The sequence below is a fragment of the Papaver somniferum genome, chromosome 11 (genome assembly GCF_003573695.1).
Source record: "Papaver somniferum cultivar HN1 chromosome 11, ASM357369v1, whole genome shotgun sequence".
NCBI classification, from domain to species: Eukaryota; Viridiplantae; Streptophyta; class Magnoliopsida; order Ranunculales; family Papaveraceae; genus Papaver; species Papaver somniferum.
In genome coordinates this window covers 72846878-72873733 of record NC_039368.1, presented here as the reverse complement: position 1 = coordinate 72873733, position 26856 = coordinate 72846878, and positions in this window count along the sequence as shown.

Below are 26856 nucleotides of genomic sequence, written 5' to 3'. Positions count from 1 at the left end.
GTACAATGGCGGAGGTGCTCTCCCTGATAGCATATATCTTCGTCAGTAAAGGTTATAGATCCCCGCGGCAACGGATTGTACGCCTTGCCAGATGCGATGGCTGCAATAGCTTTGGATGCTTCGCTGATTTGATCCTCGCTAAAACCAAGTGAATCAAAGAATTATTGGGCTAAGACTGTTTGGGAAAATTTGCTAGCGACTCCGGTTGTATCCGAGAAGGTAACTGTCTCAGTTGCCTCATATGCCTCTTCTTCCTTCTCATCTTCCCATGGTATCCAGGTTTCCTCTTCTGTAGGTTCATGGGAGATCATCATGATCTGGTGTTGAGGGAGCGGATCCTTCTGAATGCTTTGTTCTCCTATTTCTAGCTCGCCTCTGGATTGCTTCCTTTGCGCTTTATAACTTAAGGAAAAACATTCCACAATCGGATGATGGACTCTTTTGTGATAATGGCAGTATCGTTCGTGCATCTTATCCGCTGCAGTGGGTACTGTAATCACATATGGAAGAGTTTCTTGTTTGTTAGCTACCCATTGCTCCAGAAGTCCTACTATCTGTTCCCTGCTGCATGGTAGTGGTGGCGGATTTGGTATTCCTCCGTCTATTCTTCCTCCTCTCCTATTTGATTGTCCTCCTCGATAAGTGCCAAAAGCAGCCGCTCCTCCTTTACCTCTATCACCTCCTTGATCATTCGACGCCGCATTAACAGAGTGTAATTGCCAGCTGTGTTCGTTTACTCCGGAGTTCACAACATTTGCACAGCCTGATATCCGAGCTGCAGCCTCCTCAACTTCGACAAAAGTTTGTAGTTTGAAATTTGTAAATTTAGTCGGAAGACCACATCCATTCCTCGAATACAAATTTCCACCAAACGCTCTTCTGGGATGTCCTCATGGTATTCAAGTGTGAAATCCCGGAAGCGGGTGATGAACTTCCCAATTTCTTCTCCAACCCGCTGGGTGCATCTTCCCAAATCTATTGTTGTGACTCTCCCCTGGGCGGAATAGAATTTTTTCAAAAAGAGTTGTATCATGGCGGGCCATGAACTGATACTTCTGGGTTTCAGATTATCATACCAAGAAAAAACATTATCTGTGAGTGACTTTGGAATTCCCTCATGCAAAGGATTTCGTCCTGAGCATATACGTTCATCGCTGATATGAAACATCTTACATGCTCGCGTGCGTTTCCCTTTCATCCATATGTATTGAATTTTGGTGACACGTAATCTTCAGTATATGAGTACTCGGAAACCTTGGCGGAATATGGCGACTCCAATGAATCATAGGCGTTGTGATTCGTTACTCGATAGTTTGCCTCGAGATATTTGGCAATTGCATCTTCTGTTATGCTCAGAGCTATATTCTTGGCAGCCTTAGTTACCGTCGTGCCTTGTTCTCTTGCTCGCTTCAGTTGTCCACGTAGCTCGTACTGTTTCTTAATGGATGCGTCTAATTCCTCTTGTAACTCGAACATCTCTCGCTCGATGGTCTCTGCCGCGGCTTTCTCTTTAAGCACTTATTCTTTCCTCTGAGATCCTCCTGCTCCTTGCACAGTAGGTGTAGTGACTACCGCTCGGATACGTACTTCTTCGTCGCTTTCTCCTTGAATGTCTTCCATAGTGACATGGTCTGGGTTAGGAAGTGTTTCGCCTGCTGGCATATCATGGCTCGCACCTTGGAGTATCATGCTGGACTAGAGGCTAAGAACCTCCCACTGTGATCGCAATGTTCGTGGGTGAAAAGTGGGAAGGAGGAACTAGCCCTAATCACAAGAAGTACTCCCAGGGAGAAGGTAGATAGGTTCAAGTAATGGGGAATTAATGATGATCTTAAGAAGTGTACCCTCTTTTCCTTTTATAATGACCCTCTTATGGATAAACACCCATGAGATTACCATATTACTAAACTTCCATTTCCCCCTCCTTAAGTTAATATCAAACCCTAAAGGGCCTTTCTCTTTAATCCAAATCCCAACTTTCTTAGTGTGTTCTTGTGGACTAGGCTTCCCATCTTAATGGGTTAGGCCTAGTACCCAAGTCCCTTTATTCTCAAAAAGGGGGACCTTGATAGGTTAAGGGGAGACTGTTCGTATGATTAATCATTTTCATGTATCAACACTGACTGTTGTTGAAAATTTGATTGCACCTAGTTTGTTTATTCTTGAGAATCTTCTCTTCTGATATAAGATTCACTCAGACTAGATCAAAGTATCGACGGGATCTTTAGAACTGTTTTTAGATATAAAGACATCTTGTGATAATCCATTGTTAATAGACTCCATTCTGTGTGTGATTGATCACAAGAGGATTCAAGTGTTGTTGTGCAGGTATTTGAATGCAATACAAGATTTGAAGACAAAGAAGAATTCTTATTAGTTTTCGTATCTTGTGGATTTAGTGCACAAACCTTGATCGGCTGGGATCCAACTAGAATCAGTTTTTCTTTGATAGATCTGATTGATTAGTTGCGTAAGATCGACATTCTCTATATTTCTCTTTGAGATCTATACCAATTGAATATAAATCTAGACTTGACTATTTCGGTAGTTATTGGATAGAAGATTTAACCAGACAAAGGATTTTATTAGATTAAACATAAGAGCCTTTGTCAACGACTCATCTTATCTTTAGCAAGATTGATTAGAGTGGTTACCAAACATATTCTTCCTTTGCTGTTTGGAATACGATCCAAAGTACTTGATATTCACGTGCGTGACTCTAGAAAGTCGAAGCCGCAGGAATACTGATGATAGGTGCAATATTTGCACTAGTTAGGTACTCAAATACTTTGCTTTCTTGATAGTTTTTGTATCATTATGCTTTGATTTTGTTTACTCAAATTACCAAGAGATAGCCTACGGCTGACCAAAAGTCTGGTCTACCTAGTTTGACTCGTGCGGTCAAGGTCCATTGACTGATTCTTGACTTCGAATTCCAATTGCAATATTTTCCTCGTCGAAAGTTCGATTGATGCGTTTAAGTAGTCTATTTCACGTATCTTTTCGAAATATATCTTCTAGTAGTGTTTGTTTGTTCAAATTATTATTTTATTAATTATAATCATTAACATTTCATTTCGATTGATTAGGTTAATACGCGGCGTAATCATCACTTGACCAGTCTAATGACATTGATGTGTTTGAGGGTCTTTACAACACACCACTTGTAATCTTGTTCGCAGTTATCACCATACACTTTATCTCTACACACCAACAGGTCCATAGAAACACCATCATCATCAACAAGAGGAGCATCATAAATTCGAAGGAAAGTTGGAGACGTTCAAGGTTTATAAGCAATGGTACAAAAATGAGCAGAGATTATGAAAATTCCTTAAGGCGGACAACATGGTTGTGCTCATGTTCGCCCAATGCTTCCAAAAACCGAGATACATGTTCTCGAGCATTGCATGTTCCATCATAAATGGTGAATGTTGGAGAGACATAAACTTTTGGTAGAGGAATCCTTTGTGTAGTAGCAGGGTATGGAGGTTGGTAACGATGGAAAGATGAAGTTTTATCTTTCCCACGGTCCTCCAAGAGGCGCTCCAAGTCTTCACGAGTGATGAAACTGGATTGTTCCTTCACTGGCATATTTTCTGTAGTTTTAGCTCTAGGAAATTCTTCATCATCTACTTCATGGATTGGAGTAACTTCAGGATCATCGTTTGGAGATGTTTCTTTAGATTTTCCTTTCTCCTGAGTTTTCTATGACACCTTGTCTGTAAGAGTCTTAAGATAATTGAATAATTCCGTCTGAGTGGCTGCCATGTCGGTTTGATTCTTGGCAAGAGTTTCTTGCACCTTCATGAGATCGCCTATGGTAGGAGGATTTTCTCTGACTTCTTCAGGATGCCGGCCAAAGAGGGTATGACTTTCAGTGTTGGGATGAGGAGAAGTAATGTCACCATCATTGTTGGAAGCAGGATTGGTCTCTGGAATACCATCATTTTTATTGTTACTAGTGCTAGCGTCGTTTGCATTTGTAACTAACCCAGACCTAAGATCAACCATCTTTGTTAGAATTGAGATTGCAACCGAGAGAATGATCTCCCACTGTGGTCACCAATCTGTAGATGGGCAAAAACGATTTGCTGGTTTTACAGAATTGAGGAGACGACCGTGCGGAGGAGACTCCTTGAACCAAGCCAAGTGCTTTAAGTTCGAGAGATCAATCTGTAGGACTCCGGCCTAAACCAAGACATTGGCAGTTCCAAAGTCAATTTGGTCATAAGAGAGGATGGGTCGATTTGTATGAGGGAAGCTGAGAAATGTGTGAGATCAATGGTGATCAAGGATTGTTGGTGCGTTGTGTATTTTGCGTGAAAATAGTTTCTGAATGATTGAGTTTACTCAGTTGAGAGTAATTGCTAAGACGATGAGTTCGTGTAGACGAAAGATTGTCTATCGAGAATTGTCTGTTTTTTCAATCATGGTTTCATAAAACTATTTATATTGCAAGAGCAGCAGACACCTTGATCCCACTAAGTGTGACAGTTGCTGAAGTCGAAGAGTGGGAAAGTGGGAAATCGTGTAAAACCAGTTTCTCATCGTACGGAGGTTTGGTTGATTGTCCACCCACTACTTCGTTAACTCCTTTAACTGGTTGCACGACTTAGTCACATTCTCATCGTGGGTGAACATACGTGTCGTAGACCGCCAGACCAAAACCCTAGTTAATATCCCCCCATGTGACACGATTGATGTCTCGTGATTGTGGAGTCTGCAAGGCAGACGCGTATTTAGTTAGTCAGTTGCTGACTTCATGGGAGGATGAGTCCTTGTACTGCCGAGTCGAACGTGATTTGCAAATGTTTTAAGGCTCATGAATTGAATATGTCTGTTGAGACAGAGGTATAATACGTTGATAGTTAAGGTGAGAAAATATTGCTCATTTGATGAATTGTTGAATATTGATAGTTGAACCAATGTTCCTTAGTCTGAGCAATTATTGCTCATTTGATGAATTATTGGTAGCAGGACCAAATAAAATATTAATTTAGAATACTGGTAATTGAACCGAATGTAATTAATAAAAATGTTGATCATGGGACCAACGTAAAATTATTAGTGTTTGAATCTGCTCAGAATTATGTTTTGCAAAGCTTTGGATTCAAAACCCTAATTTTGATCAATTCTTGATTTATTGAAAATCAACCACGGAGTGAAGGAGGGACCAGATAAATGGTATGATGAGTCGACCATGTAACGCCCAGATGCTCGAGTGAGCAAAAATACCAAAGTATCTTGAAGACCAGTTGGTGAAAGGATGATTAAATGCTGGTTTAATCATTCATTCAAATAGTTTTAGTCTGAACCTTAGGTGATAAAACCTAATAAATTATCAAGAGATGAAGGACCGACCAATGGGTCATGAAACCGACCCTGGATGGTCATGGGATCGACTGACGATCATTTTATGAAAATTCCAAGTCATTTGGAAGAGTTCTGGACCTAATGCGTGCAATTGTGCGAATTAGGTCAAATTATTAAAATGCATGGGACCGGATCCTTGCAATCCAAAGAGCCAACCTTGGTCGGTCAAGGTGATATGCTCACGTCGCCAAAGTGTCCATGTCTCAGCCCTGAAAATTTTGATATTTTCTGATGTGCGTTTGAGCAACATTTTGAGAAAATATAAAGAAATCAAGGATTTTGCTGAAACTGAGGAAACTTCATAAGATGAAGGAAATAATAATAAAATGAAGGAATCATGAAGTGTGGGACCGGCTGTGGCCATGGCATGGCTGGCCGGCCAATGAGTCCGGTCCCATGGCATTTTTCCTAATTTTATATTATTTTCATGATTTTAGGGAAATATCATGAAATCAAGGAGTTTCCTTGAAGTGAAGGAGTTTCCATGAGATGAAGGAAACAAATAATATTAATAATAGAATAAGGGCGTGTGGGACCGGCTTGGGCATGGTCGGACGGCTAGGGCCCGGTCTCGCGAGTCTCCCCTAATTTTATATTATTTTCATGAGTTGAAGGAAATATCATGAAATTAAGGGATTTCCATGAGATGATGGAAATAATTAATAAAATAAGGATTTACAAGGTGTGGGACCGGTCATGGATAGGGCATGGCGGGCCGACTAGTGACCACGATCCCGTGACACCTTTCCTAATTTTATGTAATTTTTGTATAATTTCCTTAATGTGAAGGAAATACCATGAAACGAAGGAGTTTCATAAGATCAAGGAATTTCCATGAGACGATGGAAATAATTAATAAAATAAGCAATTACAAGGTGTGGGACCGGTCACGTCTAGGGCATGGTCGGCCGGCTAGTGACCACAGTCCCGTGACACCTTTCCTAATTTTATGTAATTTTGTATAATTTCCTTGATGTGAAGGAAATACCATGAAACTGAGGAGTTTCATAAGATTAAAGAATTTCCATGAGACGATGGAAATAACAGTTAATAAAATAAGAAATTACAAGGTGTGGGACCGGTCATGGATAGGGCATGGTCGGCTAGCAAGCGACCACGGTCCCGTGACACCTTTCCTAATTTTATATAATTTTGTATAATTTCCTTGATGTCAAGGAAATACCATGAATTGAAGGGATTTGTTCAAACGAAAGGATTTTCATGAGATCAAGGAAAATAATAAAATATGATAAAATAAAGGAAGGGGCGTGGGATCGGGCTTGGTCCCCTTAGACGCCTCTTTTAAATATTTTATTATTATTATTTTCTCCATGGTTTCATCGTTCCTTCATGTAATTGAATGTTCGTTCGTGCATTCAGGTGCTCGTTAGTGCATTCATTGCCGAATACACTTGCACCATTCCCTCGGGGCTTACTCGATGGTGGCTCAGATGCCCGTACGTTGCATATTTATTACTAACCCATGGAATTCTGTTGGGAAAAGACATAAATTGAAGTAACAAAATACTATACAGAACGTAAAATATTTTCTAGGAATTCAGTTGATGAATCTTGCGACTAGAAATAATTAATTAATGGCTCTATACTAGCAGGCATGTTGTCTAGGAGCATTATAATTATTCGAAAATCAAGGTATGAGCCAGTTGGAGCAGAACGCTCGATTTGAATGTATATTATGTAAAGTCAGGGAACATTGCGACGTCCTGAATACGTAGTGCTATATACTAGTGAGTAATACATCTAGGAGCCGTCCAATCATTTTGACTCTTTAGAGAAGTGATTACTGAAATTGCTCAGTATTTATGAGATATGCCGTTGCCTCAGCTGAGAGACTACACATCTACATATACTCTGAGAGACAATATTCTCAGTCATAGATTCTTGTGGCATGAGCTTTCATGCTTCGATGAGAGACATGAGCCTCAATACTCATTTGATTGCTGGATCAGGAGCATGTATAATTATGGTTTTATGATTTTACCCTTTGTCGAAAATCCACCATCTACATCGTCAATATCCATGGGAAAATATGGTTCGTGAAGATAGGAGTCAATTCCAAAAAAACCTTCTAGGCTGATGATGTCGAACCAGGGACTTCTGAATTTCAAAACTTCTCATAACAAAAGCCTTTATTTGTTGAATCTCCTTCCTTGTCTCCTTCAACTCTTCAAGAACATCAGAAAACTTCTGAGAATTTGAAGGAACAACTCTTGGCTTCCTCACATTCCTTCTTTTTCTTTTCAAAGTTGGAGGTAACGGAGATCTTTCTTTTTCCTTCATGATTGATGGCTTAACAATCATATTGACATCTTTTCCATCAGAAGACATGATGCTTGGAGTATCCATATGCGTATGGGTTTGTGAGAGGAAATCACAATTTAAGCTTAACAAGTAGTCTCAAGATAAAAAGAGTTATAGAGAAGAAAAAAGGAATGTAGGGTTACAAAACTTTTAAACACCGGTTCGTGCACGCACAACTCACAACCACAAGAAGGGTAGAAGTGTCGAGAATAACCCTTTTTTATTGATTGACCAGGGAAGTCCTTTCCAATATAAATTAGATATGGAAGAATTCCAATCTTGCAAAAAAGACAAAGCTAAAAAAGAAAAAAAAACAAGTTTAAAACCATTTCTCTTTTTCTAAAGCCTGAGATGTGCAAAATCTTGTCTCTTTCGATCAGGCACATGAGACAAGATGCACTCACCAACACAATTTAAATTGTGCTGGGGTGAACAATAATCTGTCCACCATGATCGGAATTCATAGAACCCTGTTTCTCGTCGTGTTTAGACCATAAAAATCTTCCTAATGGTCTTGTCTTATTCTTGGAAACTAACTTCTTCGACGAATATAAAATCTTACATACCTCAGCGGTCTTTTGAACAAGTTTGATCTTGTTTGCTAAAGGATTCGCTCTTCTTTGAAGTTTGTTGACATGCCTAATTTGTGTTTGTACTTGAAACACTTTGACATTTTATGACCTTTGAGTGAACAATACGAGCACGTCAACCTGGAATATGATTCAGACGCCCGAGATGTGCAAGCTGTTATTGAAACACTTTGACATTTTTGACCTTTGAGTGAGAAATACGAGCACGTCAACCTGGAATATGATTCAGACGCCCGAGATGTGCAAGCTGCTAGACACATAGTGGAACCTGAAAAATTATACAAAGAGTTTCCAATGGAAAGGTCAATTTTTTCTTCCACATTGGTTGAGTTCTCTTCTGAAAGACTATCGATATTGATGTATGTATTGCTACAATTATCAAAATCAAATATTTTCACAAAGAAGCGTAATACTTGATTTTTCGTATTTATTAGAATCATAGTTGTCAAATATTTCATCAAGAGTTGCAGCTAGACCTTTGTTCCCAGTGTATTTTTTCCGATTAGGACACTCATTTGACAAATAACCAAAACCTTTACACTTAAAGCACTGAGGCATATACTCGTCATCAGTTTCATTATTATCCCTGTTTTTAGGAGGAACACAATTATGGGGTTTATCTGATGACCTGGATTTATCTCTGAGAACCGTTTACTTCTCTTCAAAAGAAGGTCTCTAAACTGTGTTGTGATCAACGAGACTGACTTGTCAAGATCTTCATCTGATGAATCATCCTCAAAAATATCATCTTCAGAGATGCAAACACTTTCACTTTTATCAAGTAATTTAGTGTTCTTTGGTGCTTTTAAAGCAACATCCTTTCCAGATTTGGATGTATGCTCATGATTAAAGATCTTTAACTTCCCAACTATAGTATTTCTAGAAAGCGTTGCGAGATTATTTCCTTCAACGATGGAATGCTTCTTAGAATCGTATCTGGATGGCAGCGATCTGATGAGAATCTTCATCACAATGTCCTTTTCAGGAATAGTCTTACCTAATGCAAAGGATGCATTAACAATTTCAGACACTTTGTGATTAAACTCATCAAATGATTCTTCATATGCCATACGAAGGTTTTCCCAATCAGAATTTAGGTTTTGAAGCTTAACTTCTTTTTCATAGGTATTTCCTTCAAATACGGTTTCTAAGATATCCCATGCTTTTTTAGACTTCGTGCACGTAGTCATATGATGTTGAAGATCTGGGGTAATGGCATGTATGATGGTATTTAAGCCGTCAGAATTTTGCTTTGCAGCAAGGATTCTTCCGGACTATATCTATCATAGGGATAGATACATCGCCTTTTGTATTAAACGGAGAATCACAGCCATTAACAACACGTACCCATGTTTGAAAATCACGATCTTGAAGAAAAGCACGCATAGTGATTTTCCACCACAAGTAGTTTGAGCCATAGAAGACTGGTGGTACGTTTATGGAGTTAGAATTTCTGTCCATAGAGTCAGATCGCTACAAACACAGACTTATAAGGTCTTAAACGTGTTTGCCTTCTCTGATACCAATTGAAAAATTGGGGGTCTAACAACTACACCTAGTATTTCGCTTAGCAATATGTATGGACTAACTCCAATATATTTTCAGGAGAATCAACTAGACAGTTAGACTCAATCTTAAAGTATATTAAAGAGTTATATCTCAATTCTTAATTCAATCTGCAATCAAACAAACAATAATTTGCGAGCCCGATTGAATATAAGAGAGATAACTTGAACGGTACCAAAAACCAATGTTCAAGGATCAATCAATTTCAATCAACAATCAAATATTAGATTTCCAATTAATCGATTTAACGCACAACCTGTGATATTTCAATTATATAACAAAATATAATGCAGAAAAGAAATAACACAGACACCAGAAGTTTTGTTAACGAGGAAACCGCAAATGCAGAAAAACTCCAAGACCTAGTCCATATTGAACACCACACCATATTAAGCCTCTACAGACACTAGCCTACTACAAACTAACTTCGGTCTGGACTGTAGTCGAACCCCAATCAATCTCACACTGTCTCAAAGTACAGTTGCGCTCCTTACATCTCTGATCCCAGCAGGATACTACGCACTTGATTCCCTTAGCTGATCTCACCCACAACTAAGAGTTGTTACGAACCAAAGTCGAAGACTTTAGTAAACAAATCTGTCTCACAGAAAAGTCTATTGAAATAGATAAATTTGTCTCCCACAGAAATACCTACGATTTTTTGTTCCATCTTTTGATAAATCAGGGTGAACGACAACCAATTGAGATACCAGACTTATATTCCCGAAGAACAGCCTAGAAATATCAATCACCTCACAATAATCTTAATCGACTAGCGAAACAAGATATTGTGGAATCACAAACGATGAGGCGAAGGTGTTTGTGACTACTTTTCTATCTTGCCTATCAGAGAAATTAATCTCAATATTACGATTGTACTCAAATACGATATAAATAGCAAGATCAGATCACGCAACTACAGAGAAAATAGTTGGGTTTGGCTTCACAATCCCAATGAAGTCTTCAAGTCATTAACCTACAGGGTCTCGATAGAAACCTAAGGTTAAAGGAGAATCGACTCTAGCTTATACAACTAGTATCACACATAAGGTGTGGGGATTAGGTTTCCCAGTTGTTAGAGTTCTCCTTCATATAGTCTCCAAATCAGGGTATGCAATCTAAGTTACCTTGGTAACAAAGCATTCAATATTCGCTATTAGATGAAAACCTGATTAGATTCAAGCTAATATCTTTCAACCATTAGATCAAACTTATCTTGTTATATACACATGAAATTTAACTTCATTTAGGGTTGAGTAACCGTACCTAAACGTGTACATTTAGTTGGTTCAACAATAGTGAACCAATGGTTAGCCATATGAGCACTTTCATATCAACCTTATTCATCTTCACCATAACTGGTCCAAATGACTCAAATGAACTAGTTAGAGAGTTGTTAAATTACTTAAATCTTATAGAAGTATACAAGACACGATTGAAGCAAAATCGATTTTGATTCACTCGAATCAATTCATGAACATTATAGCCACGGTTCGCAAAGATTGCATTCCTTATTATATAAATGTTTTAGTTCATGAATAAACTGATTTTAGAAAGTAACCAACTCAAGTATGCAAACGGGTACGCATACTTAAGTATTAGGACCGAGTTTGGTTATGCCAGTACGCGTACGGGTGCGCATACCCATTCACACTTCCAAAATCCAGCAGAAATTCACAAACGTGAAACTTCCACCAGTATGCGTACGGGTACGCATACGTTCCCAAATTTCCAACAACCGTCGGTACGCCTACGGGTACGCTTACTTTGGTTCCCGGTTTTGGACGTAAACACAAATGTGAAAAACACACTATGCTTATATCCAAAGATGGTTACATGTTCTATACTCTCATTTCAATCATTGAAACTTTCTTAGAGGATGTTATACAGTTGTTATTCACAAACTATATTTCATCAAAGCGATTTTCAAGTTATTGAAATTATCAACATGACTTTCTTAGAGGATGTTATGAAACAAGTTGTTACTCTTGCATTCAAGCTGAAGTTGAAGAAGGTTGTTTTTGACTCTGATAGTGAGGTTTTAATAAAATCAATCAATGAACCTGCTTACTTTAGTTAAACCAATCTTTAATTCTTGATATTAAGTTTATGTTAAGTTCTTTGGAGCATTGGAGATGCATCTCAGTTAGGAAGAATGCAAATAGTGTTGCTGATAAGATAGCAAAGAGAGCCATAGTTATGAGAACTAGTTTTAATTATTGGACAAATCTTCCACATGAAATTCAAGAATGGGTTGATCAGGACTACTCTGTAATTCAGTAATCCTCATCAATAAAAAAATTTGCATCAAAAAAAAAAGATACAAATGTTATATATATGTTACATGTGGTATCACATATAAGACAAAATAAATTTTTGTTGTTGTTTGATATTGTGTATGATAGCTTCAGGTGATACTTATTAGAACAAAGTGGTATATTATTATTATCAAACATGAAATACTAGCTTGGGTAAAAAAGAGTTTAATACACTTCTGCAACAAGTATAAACAAGACAATCAAATTATACATATTTATTAATCTAATAATTAATTTAATAAAAATAATAATTTTATAAATGTGAACTTGTAGTAATACATACGAAAATATCCTTGTTGTCACTGTTGCTACTTAGTACAGACCAGACACCTCGAAGGTGACACCAAGTTTGGAGAGGGGAGGCATTGGCATCAATTCACCTATGGTTTTCGGATCATTATGTAAGTGGGAGTGGTTTCCATGTGAGATGGAGTATTGACTAAGGGGGAGTTATACATATCACCATATTATTGTTGTCAAAGTTGTGATACAATTGAACTTTGATGTTGTGTAATGATACTATGACACTGTATAACAATGATCGAGAATTATGTTTTCTCATTGTTATAGCTATGGATTTTCAACAACGATGATGCTGAACTTACAACCTTTGGGATCATTGGAGTACTTGGAAGTGACGAAGATTTCGAGTAATGTTGAAGATTAGACATGTGGAATAGGATCTACATAAGTTTCTCTATATTTTTTGTATTCTGTATGTATTGATAGTTTTGTCACTAAAATTGACAAAGGGGGAGATTGTTAGAGCATTTCTCGGTCGAACTCGCATGCGTTGCTATCTCAAACATGTTTGTCAATGTTAATTATCAAAACTATAAGTCTTGATTTCTAGTCTATTATATCTAAGTCTCGTACTAGGATAGAAAGTGCAGTCGAGCTCAAGAACTCCATGGGGGATCATCATACAAGAAGAATAACTACTCAAGGAACTGGTGGAACTTCATCGACAAAAAGGTATGTGAAGACTTGAACTTATCTGTCACTCAAAAGTCTATCTACTCTATCTCCTATCTTGAGACAAAAGTCGTTTTGCTATACAGACTTTGATTATACACATTTGGTATTTCGAGCCGAGTTTATCACGCCTATCTATTTCTCGAAATATGTGTTGGTAAGCTTTCGCTTTATCCAAGTTCATCTTTACCTAGTGACGAAACTCATGTTATGTTTCAATCACTTCGAAAATTGCTCTGACGAAAAATGGTTTGTGAATAACAACTATCTAACGTCTTCTGAGAATGTTTCAATGATTGAAATGAGAGTTTACATTATATAACCATTGGTGGATATAAGCATTATTGTGGAAACACATATATGTATAAGTCATTATTCCTTGAACTGAAGTTTGCGAACTTTGTTGATCAAGAGAACCGGAACAAGAGCCGTGAACTAAGTCCGCGAACTCAGTCTACGAACCCAGTCCGCGAACTAGCGGAAGTTCTCGACCCAAGAAAATCTGCTGGAGTTTGAGAACTCCTTCCGGGAACTTAAGTCCGCGAACCCAGTCCGCGAACTTGTGTTAGGTTATATCTAAAAATAATTGTTTGTGAACTCATGTTCATATAAACTAAGGAATGCTAATTGCAAACCGTGGCTATAAAGTTCATAAACCTATTCGAGTGAATCAAATCGTTTTTGCTTCGGTTGTGTCTTGTGTAGTTATATAAGATTTCCTTTCAATTGAACAACTCTCTAACTAGTTCATTTGAGTCACTTGAACTAGTTATGGTGAAAAAGAATATGGTTGATATGAAAATGCTCATATGGCTAACCATTTGGTTAACTATTGTTGAACCAAAAAATGTACATGTTTGGATACGGTTACACAAACCTAGAAACGTGTATTTCATTTTTGTGTAACAAGCTAGGTTTTCGATCTAACGGTTGAAAGATATTAGCTTGAATCTAATCAGGTTTTCATCTAACGGTGAATATTGAATGCTTTGTTACCAAGATAACATTGATTGCAAACCTTGATTTGAAAGACTATATAAGGGAGAACTCTAGCAACTGGGAAACCTAATTCCCACACCTTACGTGTGATACTAGTTGTGTAAGCTAGAGTCGATTCTCCTTTAACCTTTGGTTTCTTCTTCTAAGCCAGGTTAACGACTTAAAGACTTCATTGGGATTGTGAAACCAGACCGATACTACTTTGTCGTAGTTGTGTATGTACTTGTAGTGTGAACTACATATTAATTCTCCCCATTTTTGTCAATAAAATTGGCAAAGGTATGAAAACGAGATCCTAATGAAATTTCCAAAAGAGATATTTCATGACCAAAAGAAAGCATATATTATCTTGTTTAGATGCAATCATAAAGCCGAAGCTAAATGCATTCATCGAGGAGTTTAAAGATACAAGATAACCCCTATAATATTCCATAGCCGCACTCCCTACAAAGATTTGGCAATTAAGCACAAGTTCAATTAAGAACTCTCCCCCATAAAATGTCATTCCCCAAACAACAACAAGAGCGACCTTAATTTCAAAAGAAGAGAAGGATTTCTTTGGACATAACAAATCACATACGAATATGAATTTGAATCCAAAAAATACACAATTAAATTAACCAAAAGAGAACCTATGATTAATTTAATCGGAAATGCTCAACATAAATGAACTTATGGAGACTCAAAAATACTCAATTAGATTAATCACAAGAGAACCCATAATTAATCTAATCCGAATACACCACAAAAAGTAATCAATTTAATTGGTCATGCTCGACATAAGAAAACTTGCGGAGCAACAACTAAGCTAATCATAAGAAAATAATCAACTCAGTCGATAGTGCTCAACATAAGACATCTTATGGAACAACACAGTATATGCACAAAAATTGTGGATCGGAGATCGACCTAATACCATGGAATAAGCAAGGACTCATTCTATTTTCCATCACTATTCGCATAACGACATTCAATAGACATAATCCTTGTAAACAAAAGTTCATCCTATCTTCCATCCAATAATGACATAATAGGCTTAACTTTTGTATTTGTCAAAATTCCATTTATTCTTTTATCAACACATGCATATCGACTTACGAAAGACTTTACTTTTGACAAGATATGGGACAATAATAGTTCACGGACGCAAACATACATATCCCACAACAAATTGCAATATATATAACCATAAAGATTAATACTGCAAAGATCATCTTCCAAACAATTTTAGAAATTAAACCAATAAATCTAAAAACATGAAGATGAAAACGTTGGACATAACTATGTGTAATCACAATAATTTCTATTCCAAACTCTAGTTATTCTTCTAAATAAAACAAGAAAATAGAAGATTTACTAGGAAATAAGACCTTTGAAGAATTCTTTATCGTCCCCGAACTTCTTGTCGTCAACAACCATTGGGACATAAGGTTCATTAAGGTAGGAGTTGATATCAATAAACCTTCTTGACTGATGTCGAGCCAGGGCCTTCTGAATCTCATGAGTCTTATACACAAAAGCCTTTATTTATTGAATCTCCTTTCACATCTCCTTCATCACTTCAAGAACATCAGAAAACTTCTGAGAGTTTGAAGGAATGGCTCTTGGCTTCCTCACATTCCTTCTTTTTCTTTTCAATGTCAGAGCTAATGGAGATTTATCTTTTTCCTTCATGATTGATGGCTTGACAATCATATTAACATCCTTTCCATCAAAAGACATGGTACTTGGAGCATCCATAGGCGTATGGCTTTGTGCGAGGAAATCACAATCTCAACAAGTAGTCTTGAGATAAAAAGAAGTTTCAAGGAAGGAAAAAGGAATGTAGGGTTTCGAAACCTTTAAACAGGTTCGTACACGTCCAACTCTTAACCTTATAAAGAGTTGAATTGTCGATAATAACCCTCCTTTGTTGATAGACAAGGAAATCTAAAAGCAAAACTAAGAAAAAAACTTTTTATAAAGCCTGAGAGGTACAAAATCTTGTCTCTTTTGATCAGGCACATGAGACAAAATTATCAAATCAATACAATCAAGTTGTGTTGCGGTGAACAACGATTTGTCCACCATTTTCCACTTGAGAGGAATCCACAGACCTCTGTCTATCAAAATAACTCGAACATACTTTCTTCTCTAATGGTCTTGGATTATCCTTGGAAACTAACTTCTTAAACGAAGATAAAATCCTACATACCTCAGCGGTCTTCCGAGCAAGTTTAAGCTTATTTTCTAATTGATTTGCTCTTCGTTTAAGTTTGTTGACGTGCCTCAATTGGTGTTTGTACTTGTAACACTTTGAAATTTCATGAACCTTTAGAGAACAATACGATCACGTCAAACTCGGATAAAAGTCAGGCTTCTGAGATGTGTACGCAGCTAGACACATAGTGGAACCTGCAACATTACCTATAGAGTTTCCAAAGAACGGGTCAATATTTTCTTCCAGATTAGTTGGGTTTTCTTCTGAAAGAATATCGAGATTGATGTATGTACTGCTACAGTTATCAAAATAAATATTTTCACACTTGATTTCTCGTCGTCATTAGACTCATAGCTGTCAGACATTTCATCAAGAGTTGCAGCAAGACCTTTGTTCCCTGTGTATTTTCTACGATTTGGGCACACATTTGAAAAATGACCAAATACTTTACACTTAAAGCACTCAGGCATATCCTCGTCATCAGATTCATCAATATCTCTGTTTTTAGGAGGAACACGATTATGAGGTTTGACTAATGCCTTAGGCTTATCTCTGGAAAATCGTTTACTTTTCTTCAACAGAAGATCCATAAACTGTCTTGTACTCATCGAGACCGATTTGTCAAGATCTTCATCTGATGAATCTGTCTCAGAGTGATCGTCTTCATAGATATACACTTTTTTACTTTTATCAAGTAATTTAGTGTCCTTTAGTGCTTTGAACGCAACATCCTTAGATTTGTATTAATGCTCATGATCAAAGATCTTAAGCTTCCCAACCAGTGTATTTTTGGAGAGATTATCTAGATTATTTCCCTCAACGATGGCATGCTTCTTAGAATCGTATCTAGATGGCAGCGATCTGAGAATTTTCATCACAATGTCCTTTTCAGGAATAGTCTTACCCAATGCAAAAGATGCATTAACAATTTCAAACACTTTGTGATTAAACTCATCAAATGTTTCTTCATCTACCATATGAAGGTTTTCCCAATCGGAATTAAGGTTTTGAAGCCTAGCTTCCTATTCACTGGTATTTCCTTCAAATACGGTTTCTAAGATATCTCAAGCTTCTTTAGACTTAGTGCAATTTGACACATGGTGCTGAATATTTGGGGTAATGGTATGTATAATGGCATTCAAACCGTCAGAATTTTTCTTTGCAGCATTTGTCTCGATAGGGGTGTATTCACCAATGTCCTTGGGAACGTTTACATCTCCAACTGCCACAACGGGAGCATTACAGCCATTAACTACATATACCCGTGATTGAAAATCATGTGCTTGAAGAAAAGCTCGCATAGAAATTTTCCACCATAAGTAATTAGATCTGTCGAAGACTGGTGGTACGTTTATTGAGATAGCACCTCTGTCCATAGAGTCAGGTCGCTACAAACACAGACTTGTAAGGTCTTAAACGTGTTTGCCTGCTCTGATACCAATTGAAAAAGCGGGGGTACAAAAACCACACCTAATATTTCGCATAGTAATCTGTATGGACAAACTCCAATATACTTTTTAGAGAATCAACTAGACAGTCAGACTCAATCTAGATAAAAAGTATATCAAAGAGTTTTATATCTCAATCTCTCGATTTGATATATACTCAAGCAAATAGAAATCTGCGAGTCTTTATCAAATACTAGAGAGATAACTTGGATGGTACCAAAGAACAATATCCAAGTGTCAATCAATTTAAATCAACCACCAAAAGGTCAGATATTCTAATTGATTGAACAACGCACAACCTGTGATATTTCAATTATATAACAAAATATAATGAGGAATAGAAATAACACAGACACCAGAATTTTGTTAACGAGGAAACCGCAAATGCAGAAAAACCTTGGGACCTAGTCCAGATTGAACACACATTATATTAAGCCACTACATACACTAGCCTACTACAAACTAACTTCGGTCTGGACTGTAGTTGAACCCCAACCAATCTCACACTGATCCAAGGTACAGTTATGCTCCTACGTCTCTGATCCCAGCAGGATGCTAAGCACTTGATTCCCTTAGCTGATCTCACCCACAACTAAGAGTTTCTACGATCCAAAGTCGAAGACTTTAATAAACAAATCTGTATCACACAGAAAAGTCTACAATGATAGATAAATCCGTCTCCCACAGATATACCTACAAGTTTTGTTCCGTCTTTTGATAAATCAAGGTGAACATGAACCAATTGATAACCCGGACTTATATTCCCGAAGAACAGCCTAGTATTATCAATCACTTCACAATAATCTTAATCGACGCGACAAAAGAAGATATTGTGGAATCACAAACGATGATACGAAGATGTTTGTGACTACTTTTATATCTTTCCTATCGGAGATATAAATATCAATCCAATCTTTGTGATTGTACTCGTACGGTAGAATATGCAAGATCAGATCACACAACTACGAGAAAGTAGTATCGGTCTTAGTTCACGACACTTATTCTGGTTCTCTTGATCAACAAAGTTCGCAAACTTCGGTTCAAGGAATAAGGACTTATACATATATGTGTTTCCACAACAATGCTCATATCCACCGATGGTTATATAATCTAAACTCTCATTTCAATAGTTGTTATTCACAAACCATTTTTCGTCAGAGAAATTTTCAAAGTGATTGAAACATAACATGACTTTCGTCACTAGGTAAAGATGAACTTGGCTAAAGCGAAAGCTTACCAACACATATTTCGAGAAATAGATAGGAGAGATAAAATCGGCTCGAAATACCAAATGTATATAATCAAAGTCTATATAGCAAAACGAATTTTGTCTCAAGATAGAGTAGATAGACTTTTGAGTGACATATAAGTTCAAGTCTCCACATACCTTTTTGTCGATGAAGTTCCACCAGTTCTTTGAGTAGTTCTTCGTCTTGTATGAAGATCCGCCATGGAGTTCTTGAGCTCAACTACACTTTCTATCCTAGTCCGAGACTTAGTTATAGTAGATTAGAAATCAAGAATTATAGTTTTGATCACTAACATTGAAAAACATGCTTGAGATAGCAACGCATGCGATTTCGACCGAGAAATGCTCTAACAATGCCAGCAACCATCATCTATTTGTTGTTCTCAGTCAGCACGAGTTCGTCATTCAAGTTGCACTCAACAGCTCAACCATCTTGTACACCAATTGATAGACGCATTTATGTGTCTAATATATCTCAATTGTATATAGTGTTAGTGCTCGATTCTATACTTATTTGGTTATTTTATTTATTTGTAGGTGTTTTTAGAAGAATAAGGTTTTGCGGCGAAATTGGCTGAAAATGCGGCGTTTGGACCTCCGTTGATAGAGTACCGGAAGCACCTCAGAAATACCTCGGAGGAACCCCGAAAAAGTGCGGAAAATGTCCCAGAAAACTCACTATACGGACCCTCAATTTTGGATAAGGGGTAACCTAATTACTAAGGGGTGACCCATTTCCTGACAGCTGCTAAAGGGACACCGGAGCTGGATAGGGGGCACCCTTCTTCTTCACGTTTAAAACAGAATTTTGGCGGGAAATTGGTTTTCAACTCTGGCAGTTTAGGGTTCGAATTGTTGGACGTGTTTTATGGAGATTCAATTGCCAAACTCGATTGGGATGGACTTTAGTGGACCAAACAGGGTTTATGTGTGCGTTTGGGTCGAGCATATTGGGCTGAATCGTCGATATCAAGCAAAACAGAGGTGATGTTTTCACGGGTCTGCTGTGGAGATAATTTTGGAGATTACGTGGAGGATTAGGGAAGATATCTTCTCTTATTCGATTCCCTTATATCTTGGGAAAGTTTTGTAACAACAGAAGACGCGTACGAGAGTTTGGAAAGGGTCAGCAGCCGTGTAGAAAAGAAAAACCGTAACTTGGCAGGGAGAAAAAAAGAAAAATATTTCTCGAGATTTATGGATCTGGGTAGTATATAAAGGAGGATACAAGTCTCATAAAGGGGGATGAAGAGTTTGGGGTCAATACAGAGCCAGGAGGAGCGAAGAAGAAGGAGTAGCAGCAATGTTCACCTGCTGCTGCTGCTGCCATTAAAAAGCTTCAAGAACACGAAGAACAGACTCTCCAGGACAGTCTTATTTTCAGCAGCTTCAGAGCAGTCTTATTTTCAGCAGCTCAACAGCAGAAGACAGGTGTCGCAGTTTGCTGCAGTTTCCTGTTGTCGTTCTTTTCTGGACGTGTTTTGTGAGTCTCAGAACTACTATTTTATAACTTTTGACTCTTTTAATCACACTTTGAGCTTTGAATTAATATGTTGAGTGTGTGATTGATATGAATAGCTAAACCCCAATACTGGGATGATGGAGGAAACCGTTCTTTATGCATGAGTAATTTTATTTAATTCTTTTATGACTATTTGCACTATTATGAATGGAATAATGATTTTTATTGATTATTTGTGATTTTGTCTGATGATGTATGCTTAATCCATGAGATTCTTGATGCATCATGCTTATGATTTACATATAATACTTACAAAATCTATTTTTGGCAAAGTAAGAGTCGATATTTGTTATCAGTATAAGCTTTAATTGTCTAGAATTAATAATTGAATCGCATGAGTATAAGAATTGGTGAAATCCTGAGTCCCGGTATCTCTTGATCTTGTGACAATTTTGTATATATTTTTGTTTTTAAATCTATTCAAGTCCGAGCAACGAACTCCTATTTACCGCAATCAAAGTACTACAACAAAATGGCGCCGCCGACGCGGACTTGTATATAGATTTGTTTTTAGGTTTATTATTTTATTTTATTTTTTTTTACTATTATTTGTTCCTTTTTACGTTTCTTTTTGTGTCTTTGATTTACAGGTTCGAAGTGGAATACTAAGGACTTGGGAACAAAAAGCTTAAAGCTAAAAGTTAAAAGCTAAAAGAGAAGAAGAAAAAGACATAATTTTTTTTTAGGATTTAATTTTTATTATTATTTTTTTTTTGTATATAGCTTTTATTTATTTATTTTTAGAATTTGTAAATAGGCTTTATTTTTCATAATTTTTGTAATTTTGGACTTTTTATTTGGACTTTATTCTGGACTTTGGACATTATTTTTAAAACCCTACGGAAGGGTTATAAATTAAAAAAAAAAATTAAATACAAACTGTTTGCAGGGAAGGACGACGATTACTATATCGTCTCGGCCCCTCGGGTTCGCACACGTCATAGGAGTCGTGGCCCGAGTCGACGACAACGGTTCATCGCCCGTCTGGTACGGGAGGTAAGTCCAATCGAAACACCCGCGAATCTCCTGCAAGCGGGTTACTGTCTTCCTTAAGGTGATAATTGTTTGAGGACGAACCGGACTGTCTTTATTTTCCTAGTAAAGGGCAAGGCCTGGCCTAAACAAGATAAGGACTCGGATTTCATCACCGTTTCCTTCTTGCCCGCCTTAGGAAAACGAAACCAAACGCGAACCTAAGCCTAAAATTTTGAATAGAACGAGACCAATAGGGTAACGAGCTTAATAGGAAACTCGTTCGAAAAATATTGGTTGCTCTTTAAGCACATTTCAAAGTTCATGATGGTTTCTGTGAGTTGAATGCGTGACTGCGCCGCCTTGTGATAGCGGTGAGGCCTTGGGTATCAAAGCTCCACTGAGCTTCCCTCGCCTCGATTCAACTTACATTAGCTCGGATTGATTCCAGAGGGGTGTGCTCAAATTGTAACGAATTCCTTTTCGAAGGAATAGAAGCTGGTCTAGAAAACAATCTAAGTGGAGCCATCATGCTTTTTGTTTGCTAGATTCTATAGGTTTGATTTGGTCGAGTCGGACTTGTTTGTGATTGCGTAGAATTCCCCTGCAATTAAGAATGTCGAACTGGTATGATAGAAGCCAATACAATGAATATCGACCTGAATTTGAATATGGACATCATCAGTATTATGACCATAGTGAGAATAGTGACTGGGGACGCCAACCTTTTCAAGGTTATGGTTCATACCATGGTGAGCCCAATTACTATCCGCACGCGCATCAGTCATACGAGCAAGAAGATTATAATACTAGTTCTTCGTCTTTAGAGGATACAATCAAACTTTTGAAAAGTAGTCCTTATTATGATCCTTCAGTTCCTATTCCTTCTCTAGAAGAGACTCTCAGGAATTTAGCTAAGTCATCACGTCAGTTAGCTGAATCGACGTATAAATTAGATGAGGTGAATAATGTAGTTATGGACGAAAGAACTGCAACAACAACTGAATCTGTAGAAGATATCCTCAATAGATTAACTCAAAACTTAGATCCTACACTAAGGGAACTTTCTTTGGAAGAGACCCTTGAGAGGATAGCTGAGTCGACACGTAGACTTGAGTTAGAGACGAATGAAAGTATTGCTCGAAATAACTTGAATTGCCAATATAGTGTATCCAATAATACCCTTGAGAATGAAGATACTTTTTCACATAATCAAGATAACGAGGTTATAATTGGTAACACTACTTATTTAGATAAGGTTCAATCATCTTCGTACTATTATGATGATGAGGATAGTAGTGATGAAGAATCTGAAACATGTAGGCATAGTAATCAGGAATCTAGTAATCCAATTGAGCTTTATAGTGATTATATTATTTCTACTTCAAATCCAAATAATTTTTATGATTATTCACCTATTCAAAAGGACGAGGATTTGATTAGGGATACCACCGTTTTAGACGATGTAGTTTTTCCTTTTGATTACGAAGCCGATAGTGGTTTAGAGGAACGGGTTCATTTCGAAAATACTGTTTTAGAGTCTAGCGACTTAGAAACAATAGTCTTGGAAGAAGAAGATAGACCCGTAGAGATGAGTAAAGATGCACTACCTGATAATAACTTAGAAGAATCTCTTGAATATTTTAAGGACTCTGAAGATACGGAAATTCAAGAAAAATTAGAGGTCTATCTAGAGAAACTGAAAACTCTAAGTTTGGGGGTGATTATCACTTCCCTAGTGCCTTACCTTTAACTCTCAGAAAGTCCCCACACTTAGGACTTGACATCAATGCCTCAACCATTTTACAAGATTACTTTCATACTCGTTTTCCTGAACCTAGTGATGTCCATAAGGAAGTTCAGTTGTTAGAAACCCATCCTCTGGTTGATGAGGTTAGACCAGGCTATGATACTACGATCGACTTTGTTTTCCCACCAAATATTTTTCAAACAATTGTGGGAACGTATAAATTTCAAATGTGTCAATTATTAAGTTCTGAGACTAAACCTAATTACTTTAGGATATTAGAATCGACACATTTTCTTAAGAATGACCACTACTCTCACTGTGGTCAATTATGTAAGTCAAACCTGATTGACTTAGAGGATCCTCAATTATTTAGGTTATTATTTTGTGCTTCTAAGTTCTTATTTAAGTACTTACAGACTCTAGGACCTAATAATTCGGATCTCAATTTTGAGGAGTTGCATCCTAAAGAAATATATTTAGACCCTTTTATAGAACCTGAACCTGAACCACAATTAGATATAGATATCTTAATCAGGAAACTAGGTAAGGGCATGCTAGTCTTGTACATTTTCTTGGTTCACTGCAGTTTCCTTTTGTCAGCTCTTTTTGGTGTTAAAGACCCACAGTTATTCCGGCTACTGTTATACGGTTCGAGTTGACTAATACTTTTCTTAGTCTGGCTGAAGACTTTAAACTTAGCACTTCTTGGGAGGTAACCCAATCTCATGCAACCAGGTAATATCCTTCCGTAACTCTTTCATTTCAAATGGTAACAGTTTCTCCTTGTTCATGCTTTTAATTTCATCTTTAGAACATTGAGGACAATGTTAGGTTTAAGTTTGGGGGTATGGGAGAAACTTTTTAGTATGAATAAATAAACTCCAGAGCTTAGAAATTTATGCCTATTGAGGATTGCACTAACTAATCTAAGTGGATGGAAGCATTTTGATTGTAGGAGTTTGAGGAACCAATCTGATTAGATGGAAACATCTAAAGAGTCTATTCATAAAAGCACAGAGCTCAGGTGTTAGAAATAACATGATAGTTTCACCATATCTCGTTGAGTCCTTTTCACTTCTATTTTTATTTTATTTTGTTTTTAAACTATGTTTCTCTAAGTGATAGGTGGGGCCCACGATTCAAGTTGTTACCAATGCTAGGGTGAATTAGAGTGATTGAGATACCATGAAAAAAAAAAAAAAGTTGAAAAAAAAAAAGATGAAAAAAAAAGATGAAAAAAAAAATGGTAGTTACCAAAAAGTAAAAAAAAAAAAAAAAAAAAAAAAAAAAAAAAATTGAGACCAGACCATTTGACCAAAAGGAATAAATTCAATAAAGTCACCACCACTGGTACCCTTGTATATGCCAGTTGTGTTGACCTAGAGTTAGGTTATCGACCACTGGTACCCTTGTATATGCCAGTGTGTTGATATTAGTCAGACTAGTATCTCAATCCATTAGGATAGGTTCATTTTGGCAGAGGCCTTCAGACAGATATGGGAAACGCCGTTCACTTAGTAAACATCAAAACCATCTATGTTTTTCTATATCCATCTCTTAATCTTTCCATGTGATTAGTTTGACTCCGAATATGATGTCCATAGTGCAACTATCTGAGTAGAGCTCTGTCACTTTATATGAATTTTAGTATGCTTGAGTGCAAACTCGTGTACATCAATTGGAATTTCGCATCAGGGTACTTCTTCCTGTAGTCAATAAGTATGCCAACCAAGGAGATTCTTTAGTGCCTTCCAAGGTTCTGCGTAGATAGCTAAGGTCTGGATTACAGGTTTTGTGGGTATATCTCTGGTAAGCCCTCCCGAGACTATAACTCGGCCACTAGGGCCACCTAGGGGTTTAAAGGCTTATTGCATACGCTAAATGCAATCGACGATGCCTGCGACAGTGAGTTAGGATTTTATTTTGTAGTTTTGATTTGCTCGGGACTAGCAAATAATAAGTTTGGGGGTATTTGATAGACGCATTTATGTGTCTAATATATCTCAATTGTATATAGTGTTAGTGCTCGATTCTATACTTATTTGGTTATTTTATTTATTTGTAGGTGTTTTTAGAAGAATAAGGTTTTGCGGCGAAATTGGCTGAAAATGCGGCGTTTGGACCTCCGTTGATAGAGTACCGGAAGCACCTCAGAAATACCTCGGAGGAACCCCGAAAAAGTGCGGAAAATGTCCCAGAAAACTCACTATACGGACCCTCAATTTTGGATAAGGGGTAACCTAATTACTAAGGGGTGACCCATTTCCAGACAGCTGCTAAAGGGACACCGGAGCTGGATAGGGGGCACCCTTCTTCTTCACGTTTAAAACAGAATTTTGGCGGGAAATTGGTTTTCAACTCTGGCAGTTTAGGGTTCGAATTGTTGGACGTGTTTTATGGAGATTCAATTGCCAAACTCGATTGGGATGGACTTTAGTGGACCAAACAGGGTTTATGTGTGCGTTTGGGTCGAGCATATTGGGCTGAATCGTCGATATCAAGCAAAACAGAGGTGATGTTTTCACGGGTCTGCTGTGGAGATAATTTTGGAGATTACGTGGAGGATTAGGGAAGATATCTTCTCTTATTCGATTCCCTTATATCTTGGGAAAGTTTTGTAACAACAGAAGACGCGTACGAGAGTTTGGAAAGGGTCAGCAGCCGTGTAGAAAAGAAAAACCGTAACTTGGCAGGGAGAAAAAAAGAAAAATATTTCTCGAGATTTATGGATCTGGGTAGTATATAAAGGAGGATACAAGTCTCATAAAGGGGGATGAAGAGTTTGGGGTCAATACAGAGCCAGGAGGAGCGAAGAAGAAGGAGTAGCAGCAATGTTCACCTGCTGCTGCTGCTGCCATTAAAAAGCTTCAAGAACACGAAGAACAGACTCTCCAGGACAGTCTTATTTTCAGCAGCTTCAGAGCAGTCTTATTTTCAGCAGCTCAACAGCAGAAGACAGGTGTCGCAGTTTGCTGCAGTTTCCTGTTGTCGTTCTTTTCTGGACGTGTTTTGTGAGTCTCAGAACTACTATTTTATAACTTTTGACTCTTTTAATCACACTTTGAGCTTTGAATTAATATGTTGAGTGTGTGATTGATATGAATAGCTAAACCCCAATACTGGGATGATGGAGGAAACCGTTCTTTATGCATGAGTAATTTTATTTAATTCTTTTATGACTATTTGCACTATTATGAATGGAATAATGATTTTTATTGATTATTTGTGATTTTTATTGATTATTTGTGATTTTGTCTGATGATGTATGCTTAATTCAACCATCTTGTACACCAATCAACCATAACAGTCCAGCTACACTTCTCTGTCCATCTATGCCAATCCCTTCTCAGCCACCAACAACTCGAGCTCCTTACAGCCAAACCTACTTCCATCAACTAATGACAACATCACCAGCATCCATTCTTCCCTCTATGCTTCACTGATTTCGTCCCTGATAGTCACGTGATTGAGAAGATGATAGCTTCCCTGAGCAAAACTGAAAGCGCCTTGATAAATACGTGAATTTCAGCTGCCCCCTAGTAGTTCCAGCAACTTCTTTTAGCACCTCC